This window comes from Pocillopora damicornis, chromosome 2, assembly GCF_964200805.1.
Source record: "Pocillopora damicornis chromosome 2, jaPocDami1.2, whole genome shotgun sequence".
NCBI classification, from domain to species: Eukaryota; Metazoa; Cnidaria; class Anthozoa; order Scleractinia; family Pocilloporidae; genus Pocillopora; species Pocillopora damicornis.
The window spans coordinates 27,583,619-27,593,916 of NC_142671.1; the positions used below are offsets into that span (position 1 = coordinate 27,583,619).

General features: G+C 39.4%; 3 pseudogenes across 2 annotated transcripts; 2 read left to right on the forward strand and 1 right to left on the reverse strand.

Annotated features, from left to right (window-relative positions):
* The first annotated feature begins 233 nt into the window (after positions 1-233).
* LOC149050600 (uncharacterized) lies at positions 234-3,363 on the forward strand (annotated as a pseudogene). Its single transcript, XR_016184225.1, has 5 exons — positions 234-733; positions 1,142-1,577; positions 1,729-1,900; positions 2,664-2,855; positions 3,215-3,363. The product of XR_016184225.1 is annotated as an uncharacterized LOC149050600 (transcript).
* Positions 3,352-4,744, reverse strand: LOC149050601 (uncharacterized; annotated as a pseudogene). The gene is made up of 4 exons (XR_016182700.1): positions 4,703-4,744; positions 4,222-4,601; positions 3,883-4,117; positions 3,352-3,673 (listed from the first exon to the last, which is right to left on the reverse strand). The product of XR_016182700.1 is annotated as an uncharacterized LOC149050601 (transcript).
* On the forward strand, positions 4,689-7,974 carry LOC149050602 (uncharacterized; annotated as a pseudogene).
* Positions 7,975-10,298: the final 2,324 nt, after the last annotated feature.

A 10,298-nucleotide genomic window follows, 5' to 3' on the forward strand; every position in this document is an offset into this window, starting at 1 on the left:
CATGCAGTTGTGTCAGAAGTTTCGGGAGAATTAACGGATCGCAAGAAGCGTCAGGTAAGCAGTGATTTCCAGTCATATTTCGAGTCACTTTCACTATCTTCAAAGCAACTAGGAAATATAGTAGATAGGCATCAAAGTAAATAATAGGGTATCATATGATTCAAATGACCAAGACACACTTTAAATTTTGCAGAGTTAATTCTGACACTCCTGGGTATGATGAACCCAAGTTCATCATGTTCCACAGCATGCTGTTGCAACAGTTTACAATGTTCTGTTTCAACTGCGAAGGAAATTCTCCAAAAGCTACAATGAGGCAGTGTGGAACCCATGTCAAAGTGACTCAGACTTGTTCACAATGTCACAAGGAGTACTCTTGGAAATCACAACCAACTGTTCTGGGAAAATACCCTGCTGGTAATATCCTATTGAGTATCGGAGTCTTGGTGGTTGGTACATCTATAAGCAAGGTCTTGCTGGTGTTCTGCCATATGGGGCTCTGTGGATATTCTGGGCACACCTTTTTTGACATCAAAGATCTTTCCTGTTCCCTGCTGTCTTTCTATACTGGGAAAGATAACAGGCTAATCTGATAGAGAGTATAAAGGAGATAAAGAATGTGGCTTGGAGTGGGGATGGCAGGTTTGACTCCATGCGGCACTCTGCCAAATATGGAGTGTACACAATGTCTTGTACCACAATCTTGAAGGTTGTCCACTTTGAATTAGTTCAGGTAAGTTTTGTATGAATACTGGTTATTAGTGTATACCACTCAGGTGAATAGTGCTTTTCATGTGTGCTGATTGGCTAGTTGGAAGTGGCTAGCAGATACTATTCACCTCCTCAACTGAAGAGACAAGCATGTGTCTCAACAATGTAATTTTTTTAACCTTTTCTTGGTTTATTGACAGAAAGAAATTAATTTCTTTGGTTTCTGGGTTTCTGTGTGGCATATACCTAAATAATTATGATATAAATTATGTGTTTACTGAAATGGAATGGTCTGATGAATAATATACAAAATGATAATGATAATAATAATAATAATAATAATAGTAATAATAATAAAAATTACAAGAACCCATGATTTGTATGGTATTTCCTGGTGGTTTGATAACCTTTATTTTCTTGTTTGTCTCACGCAAATGAAACTGGAGGCAGTCAACAGACTGAACTGGAAGGAGTGAAGAGGTGTTTTTCTTTTTTGCAGCATCTTCGTTTGCCAATTGGTATTTTTGTGTCTGATAGGCACAGAGGCATTGCAAAATGGATTAGGGAGAACTGTGTCAACACCAAGCACTATTTTGATATATGGCATGTGGCAAGATCACTAGGGAAAAAGTTGTTGGCTCTGAGTGGAGAGAAAGGATGTGGAATCATAAAAGAGTGGATGAAGGGAATAAGAAAGCATCTCTACTGGTGTGCAAGCTCAACAAAGGCTGGCTTTGAGTCCCACATCCTTGCCACATGGAGTTCATTATTGCATCATGTCAGCAACAAGCACAATAACCACCCAGATCCACTTTACAAACAGTGCTGTCATGGACAGCTTGAACCCAGGAGGTGGATTAGAGTTGGTATGAACATCAATAATATACTGCATATCTTTTTCAACTTGCCATTGCCAGTTCTGTTTTTGTTTACAATACCCCTTAGGTAAATAACTTAATCCACTGTTATCAACAAACTAGACCATTGTGTAATTTCTTGCGTATTTACCTTTAACAGGAACTGAAGCATTTGACAAACTGAAACTGCCGTTGACCAAGAAGATGTTACTGAATGACATAAAGAAACTTTCACCAGATGCCCAGACAAGTTGCCTTAAAGGCTTACATGCGACCTTGAACTATTGGCATCCTAAAATGACTTGTTTTACTTGGCTGGGGACTCTCAGCAGGTAATTTTGATTGTGTTGTAATACATTTTTTTTTCATAGATTTTTATTTTCAAAATCCACCAAGTCAATGATGTAGATTGGCCACCATAAAGTGTTCTAAGGCTTTCTTAGCTTTAAAACCACTTTACTGTGACCAATCTACAAAATTAACTCAGTTGATAAAACCAAATTATTTTGTTACACTTCTCTACTAATACAGCACCAGTTCCCTTAGAAAATTACCCCATTTATTTCTAAGGGAGTCACTTATACTAATTTTATGTTCATGTATCTTGCTTAATCAGAATATATCTATGTTGTGGTGTTTCTTTCCCCTAAATGATTTCCAGTCATTTTTTTTGGATGAATCTATAAAATGGACATGAATTTGCTCATTCCTGAATTTTTTTTTTTTTTTTTAAAGGCACATACTTGAACTTACAGAGGGAAATACAAAGGGCATTTAATGGAAAAGAGTACATTCGGGTCACTTACCCAAAATTCAAAATGGGAGAGGAAGTTGTGTGAGAGGTGGCATGCCCACCTACCTATGGTAAGAATAAATATGACTACAGTGGATTAACTCTTATATATAAGAAAACAACATGAATAATGTTTTAATACTTTGCTTTACTTGCCATATTCTTTGGTAAAACTGTGATACCCTTTAAAAGAGTATTATTTTTGGTTAAAAAATACCCTGAACCTGAACATACCTTTTTGTATATTATAATATATATATATATATATTTTTTTTTTTTGTTGTTGTTGTTGTTGTTTTCAGGTTATGTTGATGGTTTGAAGAAACTACTCTTCTATTTTCCAAAAGAAAAGAGGAAGGAAATAATTAAGAAGTATGCATCAAGAACACCTGAGCCCCTCAATCGGCAGTTTTCAGAAAGATTGAGCAAGGAGGAAGCTATAAAGGCATATAACACAAAAAAGGCAATGAAGAAAACAGCATTATTTCCACCTGGTTAGTTAATAGCTTTATCAATCCATTCATTTCAACTATCCAAATTTAACATGAAATGAATATAATTTATTACAATGAAGTTTTAGTAAGTGTGAATTATCTCATTTTTGCCACCCGTCTGTGGGGGGCTCCTTATTTATCCACCTGTGGATATGCAACTCTTTACTTGAAGTTGGGAATACCTGTAGATGGGCTTTGATGTTAAATGTGAATTTTTTATTCCCAACTCAAGACAAGTGAGAATGAAGCACATTTGTATTCAGTCTGGATTAAACACCATTTGTCATTGGGCATACAAAGTAACACACCTACACTGTAACGATGCACTCATATACTATATCACCATTGCTATCCTATAGAATCAGAACAAACTTCACAACAAGCTGATGGCAACAGTCAACCAAGCAGTAGTCAATCCACTTCTACACGCACCCGCAAAAGCAACAGGCCATCTCATTGTCACAAGAAGAAAAGTGGCAAATAAAGTGACTCACAGTTTGTTATCCATGTCTGCTTTCTCATTGTCTTTATTACTATTTTTTGAAGTATATACAAAATGACATGGCCCATGCAAATGAAACTAAGCCGGGAGCATTTTTTTATCACAAATTTTTTTTTTCATGGACCAATGAAGTACATTTACAAGAGTTCAATGCTCCTTTCCATCCTGGACATTAGCATATCCCCTGTGTTGTTGTGTGTTGTTTTTTTTCCTTACACTATGATAAACACAAGCTGGGAAAAGTTGTCTGTTTTCCCAGCCTATGTACCCACAAAGCCACCTCGTTGTCCATCTATATGCAACGGCTCTGATGAACCTATATGTAAACATAAAAGTGAGAAATGAAGACATCTACAGTTCAAGTAATTACCGGACCTTCATTCCTAACTGAATGACAGGAGACTAGTTTCTTATGACTGGAGAATAAAAAAATTAATATGAAACCACAAGTATCTCAATTATTAGGTCAAGCGATTAAAACAAGAATGACATAGAACTACATATTTAAAAGGAAAAAAACCTTACTCGTTTTCTGACCCTCCACTGCGGCGACGATAGGTTCCTCCATCTTGGCGTCTTAGGAGAGGAGCGACTTGCAGAAGAACGGCGCGGTTCGTAATGGCGTTTAAGTCTTCATGTTTGGTGATGCTATTGATTCGTTCGATCGAACCATCAAACATCAATTTTGCGGACGAATTAGGAACATCGAAACTCGAGGGCACCGACCAACATTTCAGTATCACACTGCTCGCATTCACACCTGGAAGAGGTAAAGGAAAAATTATCGGACAAACTTAGCAACGCAGGAGCGCATATCAGCCCTGCTTATGTTCAAAAGGGATCAAGGTAAATCTTTCAACCTACCTTAAATCCACACTCACATTTCCTTCAAATCTAGACTCCTAAGTCGACGGGGTAAGTCCATCAGTATCTGTTTCTTCTTCATTTGCGTTCGGGCCTAATTCTTCGCCACAATCCGCAAGCGGCTCATCTTCATATGGGATGATAACACCATCGATTACTCTGGTTTCGCTATCTGAACTGTCACTCTGCTCCCAATCGAGACCCGTAGAGGAGTCACACGATTCATTACTGACCTCGGAATCACTGGATGTCGCGGAAACAGACTCGGCGGAAAGCGACGGATTTGAGAAGTATGCGTGGTTTTGTTGTAAATTAATTTGTTCACTGATCAAGCGATCAAACAACGTGGCGTCATAACCTTGTTTCTCGTCCCCAGTCTCCTGAGACAGTTTTTATTTAGAAATCGAGCAAGTCTTGCATGAAAAAAAGCGGTCAGAGAAAAAAAATTATCATTTTGTAACTGTCTCACAGCTTATCATACATATTGAACTGCCAAAATCCGGGGGAAAAATTTGCGTGTCATATACACTTTAAACAAGCAAACGAAACCAAAAACCGCATAACCAACATCGATGATAGTGAGCTGGTTGTAAAGAGGAACATTGCAAGATATGTCGAGGAAACAGGGCAAGTTGAAATGGACAGAGCTTATGAATAGTGATCTTCTGGAATGCAAGAGAACAGCGAAGGATCTGATATCGTCTGTAGACCCTCCATGAAACGCTGCCGGGAGGAAGAAGGGTTATATCGGAGTAATGGTGGATTTATGGGAAGAAAAGGGTTACAGATACTTGGGGCTGAAAAGCCAGAATTTACGGGATCAAGCCTCGAGATTGGAGAAAATGGAGCAAGAGCAGAACTATACACGAAATAATAGCACTTTATTCGAGAGTGGGAACAGGTTAGAAATTGAGTCGGATGATATAGAAGAGAAGGCAGCCGAGGAAAATAATAATCAAGCTGACTTGCGAAACATTCAAAACAATAGCCCACAGCAGCAGTTTGAAAACGCTAATTCCGTTATCTCGGATTTTCATCAGCCAGTAACAACCGAGAGTGGCCGAGTACCTTCTCCCACGGAACTGGCTAGTACAATAGTCACAGATCCAAATAAAATCAAACCAAATCTGCCCGATTATGTTTTGTTTCCTTCCGAAATAAAGAACAAAACATGGGGTAATATTAGCCACGCGAGCTTCTGTAATATTGTCAATGGTGTTTACGACGAAATCGTCTACTACAGGAGAAATATATCCAATTTACCATCTAGCCGTGCAGGGAAGAGTTTCAATGAAGAATTAACTTTCTGGATTAAGAATTTCAATGCAGATTCTGATTTGAACTCAGTTGCCTTGAAAGCATTCATGGTGCTCCCAACTCTGATCCTGCAGAAACCGTCCGCTACTACTAAAAGCGAGGAACACAGCGCAGCAATAGAGCGTCGATTAGCTCTCTGGAAACAAGGGGACCTTCATTTGTTGCTTAAAGAAGTGAGGTTTATACAGGGAAAATTTGTGAACTCTAAGAAAGTTAGGACGGTCGAGGACGTATCCGAAGTTTTTTCAAAACTGGTTCTGCAAAGAAATTGTTAGCCGCAATGAAACTCCTAGATAACGAGAGCTCGTCTGGCCTGCTCGACCTATCACCAGACGTCCTGCGAGGATTACATGACAAGCACCCAGAGGCGGCTGATATTGCAGAGGAGAGTTTGTTGCACGATCCAGTTGATTATATTCCACCAAACGTGTATGATCTCATAGACGAAGAAATGATTTACAACTCAGCAAGCAAAACCAAGGGCTCGGCAGGGCCATCGGGAATCGACTCGGAGCTTTATGGGAGAATCCTGTGCTCTAAGAACTGAGGGTAAAATCTTAAGAGAAGAGATAGCTGTGTTCACGAGAAATCTGCTTAAGAAATCGTACCATCCATTTTTCCTGGAAGCCTTTACATCTTGCATGCCCATCCCGCTCGACAAGAACCCTGGAATCAGACAAATGGGCGTTGGAGAGGTCCTAAGGCGAATAGTGGGAAAAACGGTCAGCGGTTTCTTAAAGGAGGAAATAAGAGAAGCGGCAAGTCGCCTACATGTTTGTGCTGGTCATAATGCAGGGGCGGAGGCTGCGATACATGCAATGAGCCAAGTGTTTGAAGAAGAAGGAATAGATGGGATTCTGTTGATCGATGCAAGTAACGCCTTTAAGTAAATGAACAGGTCAGTGGCTTCGCACAGTATCCAGATCACGTGCAAAGAAATGGTGCTCTATTTAATAAACACCTATAGAAGCCCATCTAGACTGTTTATCTGCGGTGGAGGTGAAATACTTTCACAAGAAGGCACTACGCAAGGAGATTCCCTAGCCATGCCATGGTACTCAGTCAATACATCTATAATGATTAAGAATCAGGAGGAGGGAGAATCGCGCAGTTGTACGACTGATACAAGCAATTGAGTAAAGAGAGAGAAAAGTTTGGATATCTCGTGAACGGGTCAAAGTGCTAGCTGATTGTTAAGTCTGAGGCACTTGCAGATGAAGCAAAAAGGGTGTTTGGAGATGAAGTCAATAAACAGCTGAAGGTCAGCGCCATCTAGGAGCTGTCATTTCGTCGCAAGAATACAAAGATTAATATTGTGAGGAGTAAATTCGCATATGGAAAGAGGAAATCGAACGGCTCTACGAAATTGAAAAGAGTCAGCCTCACACAGCGTACATTGCCTTCACAAAAGGGTACAAGTTAAAGTTTACCTACTTCATGTGCACTATAGATTCGTATGAGGATTATGTCGATCCAATCCAGCAGGCGATTGACGACCTACTTCTTCCAATCAGAGCCTCTCCCTAACGAGGTGCGTCTACTTGTCACCTTAACAACAGCTCAAGGGGGTCTGAGCATGCCAGATTTGAGGGCTAAGGCGCCACAACACTTTGCTGCCTCGAAGTCAATAACTACTGCGCGCGTAGATTCTATCACATCGCAGAGTACATTTATGGTGCCAGGCGAAAGCTCTATGGAAGAGCTTAAGAGACATCACCAGTCACTTAAGAGGGCGCGTGACAAAGAGAAAATGGAAAGCATTAACTCAACTCTTTCCCAGATCTGCTGCGGCTGGTTAATCAATCGAGAGACAAGGGTACAAGTTCTTGGTTAAATGCGATGCCTCTCGTAGATCAGGGCTTAGCCCTTAATAAGCAGGAGTTCAGAGACTCGCTACGCTTACGGTATATTTTGCCTCTAGTCGATCTACCAAGTGTGTGTGTGTGTGTGTGTGTGGGGATAAATTTACTGTAGGCCATACCCTCTCATGTAAAAAAAGGGGGGCTTTGTAGCGCAGAGACATGATGGTGACCGTGATTTATTTACGGCATTCATCGATAAGGTCTGCAAGAATGTGAAAATTGAACCACGCCTTCAATCTCTCGACAACGAACAGCTACATTTGAGAAGTGCCGTCACAAGCTCTGAGGCATAATTAGACACCAAGGCGGGAGGTTTCTGGTCAAGAGGAGTTACGGCATTTTTTGATGTAAAAGTTACGCTCGTTAACTCGTACCACCACCTACTTACCAGTAGTGGTACAAGGCAAAGACGATTATTGACTTTTTTCTTGATATGATGTCAAATCCGCTGGACTGAATTAATTGTGTTACACACGCTACCGAGCACCCTAGAGTGTCTTTCCAATTCGGAAAGGAACGTCAGTTTTGGGTAGGAAAACTTACATATCATGTAATCCAGTGCGACGGTACCACAGCTCAATCAACGCAACTAAAGAAGTTTCTTGTGTTTACAATCAAGCCGTACTTTCGCAGTACAAGAAAGGGGTTTAAAGGGCCAGAGCAGGAGAAATTTCATCACCGTAAACAATGCACAAAGAAGAAAACATTTTCGCTATCTATTTCTGTTAAAAGAACCAAGCCAAAATAAAAGATGGGGAAATACTTAAAAGATACCCTTCAAACATGCTGATGAACGACCTAGAGTTGAGCTGTCGATGTAACAGTGGCTGACACTGTAAAAAGATGGTTTCTTGCTTTGTTTCAAAATCTATGTATTACAACAGCTGATTCGGACAGTTTTTCTTTTTTAAAATTTCGATAATAAGCTCCATAGAAATATTTTGTCAATTTGAATCGTACGTACGCGGCATTTCGCAATAACTTTCTATCAGTTTAAAAGAAACCTTGATACAATGTGCTGATTGATTCACGTATTTCGTGAGAAAAAAAAAAGTGTTCGAAGCGGCCGAAAATAAGTCACGATGGCTCTTTCTCCAAAACAACCTCGTGTAAAAGAATAATGTTGAGTCGGTCCATAGTAATCTATATGAATGATAATCCAGATTAAAAGGAATGTCTGCATGGTGCATGACAAGGTATATAATTAAAAAACTCTTGATACCATTAAAAAATATGCAACTATTTTTTAACATTATCGGATATATCTTCATTAGCCTCTCTGAAATATAACCTGGTTTTATTATTATTTCATTATCCTAAGGCCGAATAGCATTGTTTATTTGTATTCAGGAACCCTTGGGCTCCGTGATTTTTTTTTATAAAACGGTAACAGTATGGCGGAAAAACTATTTCGTTGCCGTTAGCTGTAGTACAATCTTTGTGAAACTTGAGGTTTTATGTCGTCTTATTAAGCAGTTACTGGGTGTTTGGCTCCATGGTTAACCAAATTCAATTTCAATTTATTAATTTCTAACTTTTTTGCTTCGCTTTTCATTAACGTTGATTTACAGTATAGGAGTCTTACTTACAGTGTCAATATCCCCCAGTAAGAAACCTTAATGCTAGCGAACACTCCTGACGGTAAATGCTGTAACTGGTTGTTGGACAAGTTCCTGGAATAAATAAGTCATTTCAACGAAGTGTGAACTCTGGTGTCTGCAACGTGTGTGTTTTCCGACATCTTGAAAGCACCCGATACTTTTTCAAAATAATAACATGAATTTATGTATTTACCTCACATTAGTGGATAATTAGATCAAGCTACTCTACCCTTAGATCCTAATGCAAAATAACATTGTTCGATTAATCCGCCAACATTTCACACCATCTGGTTTTCTGAGCAGTGGTACAAATTCTAAAAGATGGCGAACACTTTGGTCAGATTAATTGCTTGTCGATAACTTAAACTCGAAAATTGAAAGAAATGGAGGACTCATTTTAAATCCCCTGTTGTTGTATTCTTTTAACCCGTTGGTGATACGTCCTAATAGTTTATTGAAACGCCAAGTGACCAGAGAGAATCTTTCAGTCGAAACGATGAGGAGTAACGTTGATATTAGCACAGAGATGTAATGTGAAATTCTTTTAGAACTCTCTGCAAAGATTTATTAACACACTAAATATTAACTGAATTTTTATTTGAGCCACGAGCACTAATTTTCTATTGAGTGACATCCATTCACGAATAACAGTTGTACAGGGCGTTTTTAGCGCCGGTTGTCGTTATATGGTCCTGATCAGTATTGTAGAGACTAAATGACTGTAAATAGATGAAAATCGTATATGTGAACTACGGATGTATAAATGAATATGGAAGGAATCCTCGCATCAATGAACACTGCTTAAGCATTAGTGAAAATAAGGTACAAATTCCGTACGAGACTAAATTTTTTTCCAGGCCTTATTTTCCCTAGCTACTGCTTAAGTGGTGTTCATTACTGCGAGGAAATCCATATTTATTTCTATATCCGCAGTTCACTTTTATAACTTTCATATATTTACAGTCATTTATTCATCAATTCACGGGTTTGTTTGCAAGCAACATAATGATCGGCTCCCAATTGGCTTGTTAGCTCAGTTGGTAGAGCGCTGCACCGGTATCATAGAGGTCATGGGTTCCAATCCCATACAGGCCTCAATTTTTTCATGACTCATTTTCACTACTGCTTAAGATTGAGATGTTCATTACTGCGAGGATCGCCTCCATGCTCATTGTATAGACTGTTTTCATGGCATTATGAGCGGTTTTGTGACAACTAACGTCAAGCATTCATCAGAGGTGTCAAAGAAAAAAATTTCAGGCCCGTACGGGATTTGAACCCATGACCTCTGCGATAC